Source organism: Suricata suricatta, chromosome 11 (genome assembly GCF_006229205.1).
Source record: "Suricata suricatta isolate VVHF042 chromosome 11, meerkat_22Aug2017_6uvM2_HiC, whole genome shotgun sequence".
Taxonomy (NCBI): Eukaryota; Metazoa; Chordata; class Mammalia; order Carnivora; family Herpestidae; genus Suricata; species Suricata suricatta.
In genome coordinates, this window is record NC_043710.1 from 6284041 (window position 1) to 6291387 (window position 7347).

Consider the following 7347-nt stretch of genomic DNA (forward strand, 5'->3'; position numbering starts at 1 on the left):
CTTCTCCATGTCTGGAGAAAACCATCTGAAAGAACTAGTGGTTCCCAGTCCCCACACTTTTAAATGGGATGTTTATTTACAGTAAATAATCTACTTGTTTTCCTTACTGGTCTGGCTTCTCTGGCCCTTCCAATACGTCTGCTGTGGTGCATGTTCTGAATGTTCCTGCGATAAGAATTAAGACCAAGGGAGGGGAGAGAGAAACCCACACAATGACAACGCGCTAAGATCACTGAACTGATACATGTTTCCACTTGCCAGTTACATCTCTTGAAGACTGTTGCTTGTGTGGCATTTATTTCTTGTCACTGATTTTAAGGTTGCATCTGGAAAAGACTAAAGGCTTCAGTGCCCTCCCCACCCCGCCCCTACCAGAAGTGAACAAAAGGCATTTTACCTAAAGAAGCACAGCAAAGGGTACTTGACTTCAATCACAAACATGAATGCTTAAAGCTGCAGAAATTTCCTCAACACTCAGCCTTTATCACTCAGCTGGATTTTCCTCCAACAATCACTACTCCAAGCATTGGGGGGAAACACAACTTTGAATCATACTCCAGTCGGTCCACAATGCATTCTAATAGCAGCAGATCAGAACAATACTGCATTACTTGCCAACAGAACAGACAGACCTGAGGTCAAGACAACCGCATTCTCTGTATGGTCTGAAAAAAAAAGCTAAAGACAAGTAAGCCCCACCCCCCTCCTCCCTTCCCTCCAAAAACAAGGAAAAAGTTTACTTATTATGCGGGGACACTGCAAAGTCTCACACACTCACTAGGACAGAAGGCAGAGCCAAGCGCTTATATGCAAGTCAAAAATCCTGAACAGCTTCATGAAGGATGAAATGAAGCCTCTGCAAAGGAAAAGTCTTTACAAAACCCACATGCCCCCCCAATGCCTGTATAAAGGCCACTTGTGTAGACCGGATGAGATGATAAGCATTTAAAAGTCAACATGCAGACTCTGGAAAGTGGACAGTATTTATTATTCTACCGCTGTCAATTCACAGACCCCTGACTCTCTGGAAACAGTGTTGGTGCAGTTACCTGTTATTCTGATCATAATCTCCCACCTGTCTAAGGTTATTTATTCCTTATTTAGAGGGCCTCTATTGCCATGTGCCTGGAATTATTAAATGCTCATCACTTTACGAAGGATAAAATGTTTTTCCTGCCTTAAATTCGTTCTTCCGCTCAATCCTGATCTTGTCCGTTAAAGAGTGTCTCGCAGACAAAGTTTCTGAAAGATTAAGAGAAGAATCCCCCCAAGATTCCCCAACACTAACTACAAACAAACAATACTTTATTTAAATGAGGAGACAGCTTTCTAAAAGCATACATTTCTATATTTAAATGGTTTTATTTTGAACGATTTAATGTTTTCTATACAATGTACAACACAAATTAAGTTTTAGCAAGATTAACAACATCTGATTCTTGTCAACACATTATGCTGTCCTTTTGCAGGATTTAAGAAATTTGATGCTAAATACGTTTTCTAAGTTTTCTAAACGCCGCCTTATTATTAAGGCACCAACCTCCAGGCTTTTAGGAATTACTTGCCTGAGCGAGGTGTGCTAGCCCATCATGGAAGCCCACAGGGCAAGTCCTGTCTACTTTTATGAAGGCTAGATGGGAAAATTCCTCACACTCCTGGAATCCCCGAGGGAGGGGGTCAGGAAAGACGGCCATGTTCAATACTGAAGACACCCATAGGTCTTATTGTAAATAAGCACTTATCCCTAACATGCAATACTGCAGATGCAAGTGAAAACTTATCTGTTAACAGCTGCCTGCTGTTTTCTGCTCCCAGATGAAATGAAGCAACTCTTCTGATAATGAAGAGAAACCTGTCTGAGGCAAACGAAAGATTGGCAAACCGCACAGCCTCCTCTCCTTCCACTTGGTCCCACTCTGAATTATTTCAGCTTCTTTTATTCCAGGATTAATGTAGTTATTATTTTCATTTCTTTTCTTTATTCTGCTTTTGTAAAAGCAGTATTTTGAGATGGACATTTGATCTTCGTTGCATTTCATCAATTCATTATATTATTTCTCATCAATTCATTTTTGTGTGTGGGTATAGCTTGATAGGCCAGAACTTTATAATGGTAGATTCCATTAACTTTAAATTGGTAGTTTCATTTCGTTATTTTATTATTTTTATTTTTTGCATACGTAGACCATGCGTTCATCAGTAGTAAGGATCTCAAGGTTATGCTTTTTCCCCAATGGAGGTATGAAATAGAATCTTTTCTGCCTTTACTTATCATTCACCAAGGAGCTGTTCCCTCTCCATCTAGGCCTTCATTTTGCCAGGTTGGTTATCTCAGAAGTAGTTATCTGAAAAAAGTCTACAGAAAAAAAAAGTTTCCCCTCCCCCATCCACAAAAACCCACCCTCTTATCAGTTATGATTAAAATACACAATTTACAGTAATTTTGAAGCATACCTTAGCATCTTGTTAGCAGTCACACAAAGGGAAAATACTTTTCCTACACTAAGGAAAGAACTTGCTCATTACACAACTGAAAACGGAATCTTACTTGAGAATACAAAAGCTACCATCAGAAGAAATCCCTTCAGGGTCATTAAGCCACCTCCTTTGCTCTGAAGCTCCTACAGTAGTATTAAGTTACATTAAATCACCTGAAAAAAATTCCAAAAGAGAACCACACACTACCATATCCAAACAACTTTTTAAGCCATTTTTTAAAATTCCCAAAGTTTCTAAGTCAGCCAGCAGGCTAGACCCACCCCCAGGCCTGTACTTGCCTTCCCCAAGCCCTACACTATGAATCCGAGGGATCTTCGTGAACTTTCCCCGCTGCCCAATTCAAAAACTGGGGGAAAACAAAAACTAGAGGATTGGGAATTACTTGCCAACTTGGAAGATGAGATTTCTTTAGTTTTTCTGTTAAGTTTTCTGTCATGAATTATCTGAAATCATAAACTAAACAATTACCTAACCCCAACCCCCCCCCCAATTCCCAACCATTAATGGGCCACTGCCAACTACCAATTGCCAAAGTTTGCCCTCCCCTTTAGTAAAAGTGATTTTAAAGGTCAGGTTACTCAAAAACTTAACTTCAACATTTGGCCTAGTCAAGCTCTTCTGAAGTGCTCCTGAGGGCTGAAAATGAACCAAAGCTGCACTGCGCTGCACCATTTCAGCTTCACTGGGGTTACTCTTCCAAGGAAACAGGCAGCTCCAGTCCCTGGAGGTGATCGTGCCAACAGCAGAGCAGTACACTCCTTCTCTAACCCAGTTTCTCAATAGTACTATAGCATCTGTGGAAAATCTTAGAAAGAAAAATTTCTCCCCCACCCTCTTCCCTGTTAAGACCACCCCAAAATCATTAAATATAACAGATTCAAAGGGTTATGTGTTAAAAATCTGACCAAGGGGTGGGGGAAATAAAAAAGTAACTACCAGCCATTTCTCCAAAGGACAGCTCCGCCACAGAACTCAAAAGTGAGAGCTGCTCGTGTTCTAGTTTCTAGAAACTGTAAACCTGTGGTGTTCTGATTATCCTGATACTGGATTTTCTTTTTTCTGTTACCTTGAGTCATTTGCCTTTGGGATTCTAGACAGACCTAAGGGGAAAAGAACTCAAAACATATTGCCCCCCCCATCCCCACAAAAAACTTTCCCCCCAGAGTTATACACCCAAACTCCACATTTACAGAACATTAATATAGGGTGAGGGGAGAAAAATAGATCATCTATTCACAAAACTGAAACGCTTCATTACCCCAAACTAAAATCTTCTTACAAAACTTGCCAAAATCTTGTCAAGGTTGTTCTATCAAATTCATTTAGATCAAATCAAATTGGTTAAAAAAAAAAAAAAACTTGCCATCTACCATTCCTCCGGGCCTTGGAAGTCTGCCCTCAAAAGCTTCAGACAAGATGCATGAGAAAACAAGCCTGAAAGAGAGAAACCTACAACACCCGATATCGGCCTACACCCCAGTAAATCCCCTGGCGCTCAGGTACACAACTCCCCCGTTACCACTGGAAAAGCAAAAATAAAAGTTACCATACTCCAGTTACAAAACGCACGGCAGCCGACCTCACGGATTTGACCACACCACTCGCTCTGCCTGCGGCCTTGCACACTGGGAAGCGTGCTGCTCTAGGATCCTCTATCTAATCCTCCACGGCGCCTGCTCGCCGCCTCCGCGGGCCACCAAGCCGCTCGCTAGCTTCGTCACCACATCGCACTGGCTGCTCCTCCTTCCTGGAACGCTCTCTCCTAGCTTCACCTCCAAATCGTTAGGGCTCCTTCTTTCTTCCTAGCTTCCTTCACCAAACCGCACTGGCTCCCGGACTTCTCCTTCCTTCCTATCTTCACCACGGAACTGCCGCTGGCTCCTCAGTCCTAGCTTCACCACACACTGGCTCCTGGAATCCTGTCTGGGGCTCCTGTCTTCCTAGTTTCACTGAATCCACGTCTGCGTAGCCTGCGTCAGCTGCCAATTACGCTAGTCCTCAGGATTTAACATCCTCTTAGCCCAAAGTCCAATGCAAAACTGTTAAGTTGGAAGTTATTCTTGTATCTTCAATTACTTCAGTTATGAAAGTTCGTTAAATTTTCCAAGACACTAAGCTATTGTATTTAAAGGCATTGAGATTTCTAGCGCTCCAAAAATATTTTGCCTTGGCTCTTAACGTCAGTCTTTTTAGTACCAAGGCCGTAAAATGCCACAATCTTAAACTGACCTCCCTTCTAGTTTCGGAATTAATTCTTCTAAGATGGCGCCGGTCTACAGGGGTTTTTAACACCCTGGTCTTCTCAAATCTAGCTTCTGCACCACCAGAAATTAAATTCGTGGGCTTTTACAACTAATTCTAGTAAATATTGATTTTCTCCTTAGTTTTCCTGTTCTTGTACTTAATCCAATTTTTTGGCTTTAACCTCTTCTATCTTCTTTTTGACATCTATCTTCTATCCTCGTGGCTCGATAGTCGTCCTAGCTTTTCGTTTTCTACCTGAAATACTTTCCCTGACCGTATCTTCCATCTTGTTTCCAACTTCTGGTTTTCTCCTGAACTTGTAATCTGAGACCTTAGTTGCCTTGGTTTTCTAGTTTGTCTAAAATACTTTTTCTTCTGCTTCCTCCCTTTGGCCTTTATTTTTTTCTGTCTTCTAAAAGCTGTAATTTCTCTTCCAGTTTTCCTATCTTCTCTAAATCTTTTCTTCACCTTCCTGTACTTCTGTCTTTAAGTCTTCACCTTCCTGTACTTCTGTCTTCTGAGTTCTCCACTTCGGTTTTCTAAGCTCTCAAATTTTTATCCTACCACTTCCAATTAGATTTGTCTTTTTTTTTTTTTTTTAGCAAAGAATGCCTTAAAAACTATGTTTCAAATGACGCAATCCTCCCTGCGCCACGAATCTGAAGGCCACTTAAGTCACCTTCAACTTCATCTTTTTAGAGCAAAATTTTTAATTTTAAACGGCTACAACTGGTCATTTTAAAATATCGTTAGGCCCTATTTAGGTCGCTTACATTTTAACGTCCCTCTACATGGCTGCCCTGCAATTTAAGGATTTTTTAAAATCCCGGGCTTTGCAGATCTTTCCTCCATTTTTTAACGTTAAGTTTTCTCCTCTGGCTGAAGAAGCTTCATATCTTAACCTCCGTCTTGTTCTAGAAAGAGCTTTCCTCTCAAGTTATAAATCTTCATATTTTCCCTTCACAGATCTTTTTAAGTTACTCTAAGAGTTTTAATGCTAATCAACATCTCACTAAGTATTAACGCTATTTACGTTTCCTAAAGAAGTCTAAATTCCTATCTGTTTTTTCAAGAGACAAACTTATCTGCAATCTCCTCACGAAGAGCCTCCTGCCCTTCAGCCGCCGCTGCGCTCGCTTCCTGAAGGCCTGCCGCAGCGCCCCCGGAGAGGCGCATTTATAGACCAAGGACGCCTCACACAGCGATTTCAGTAACCCTCCGCCGCCTTTGTGAGGGAAGCAAAAATAGGCCCAGGGCAGGGTTAAAAATAGAACCTAGTTTTACAAGACTTTCGAGATTTTTCCTGACGGTTCTCGCAACTTGATTACTCTGTACCCACACGTATTTAAAACGTACTAGCAAGCACCTTCGAACTGAAAACGTAGGCAAAACCAAAATCATACGGAAGTAGAGCAAACAGCTCCCCCCAAACCGACAGCCACTATTGGGAGTGTTTTCATAGCTTTTAAAACACCTGTCATGTTTACTCTGAAGCACAGTGGGTACTATTCAGTACTTTTTCAAGGAAAGTTAAAATGGGTTTGCCGACGGCCTTCATTTCCATTATGTAACCCAGCATCAGCCTGGTAAACACCGCAGCCATTTTAGGTGTGGCTAGGTGTCCCTTTGTCCCCCAAACCGCTTCGGGTCCTGCGGGTTGGTTCTGAGGTTACTGCACACGTTCTGTTATTGAAGAAGCCTGAGCGGCCCGCGTAATCTTCTTAAGAAGCCTACTAAATGTCGCTATCACTTCTAGAAAGGGTCTCTACTATGTCTCCAACAAGAACTGGCCGGAGAGCCAGCTTGGGGGGGGGTGAAGGGAGTGCTGCTGAGAACTGTCGCATCCCGTGGGTTGGTGTTCATTCCTTCACACGCTTAATGTCCCTGTCTTTGTGTAAATTCTTGCTAGACCCCCCCTCCCCATTTCTGGTTACTTTTTTAGATGCTTATACTTTGTTCAAACGTGAACCATTTAGAAGCTTCCAGTTCTCATTAGTTATCAAAATCCAAACGCGCTGTCAAAACCAAGTCTGATATTTTGCCTCCAAAGACAATGACCTTAGGCAGCCAGTTTGGGAACGTCTTCTCGAATATTCGTGAAGCTTTGCTATGGGCTTGCTTTACTGTGTTTCAGTATCTGGATTATTTCTGGCTGGGCTCTGGCCTGCAGTTTTTATAAACCGGAGGGACCAAGGATACAAAAGCTTTTCCCCCAGACTCAAAGCCTTCCGGCACAGTTTGAGTTTTGCTTTCAAAGCACCCCCTGGACTTTCCCAACTAAAGGGAAAGCTAACCAAGCCCAGCATTGCAAGGAGTCTGGAAAAAACAAAAAGCAAAAGAACACCTGTTTCCCGGGGATGCAAAGGGGATGCGACCCAGGGCCCGGCAGGAGGATGTGGAACAATGGCGGCTGAAGCGGGATGCGGCGGGGCCCGTCCGCTCCGGCTCTGCTCGGCGCCCAGGACCCTCGAGCCGTCGGGGCCGCGGGGAGGACAGCGGGCACCGGCTCGTCTTGCAGCCCGAGGGGCCCGCGGCCCCAGAAAGGGCACAAAGGCTGGGGGAGGGGTGGCGGCCCGCAGCCCGCACTCCCACCCCCACCCCCGC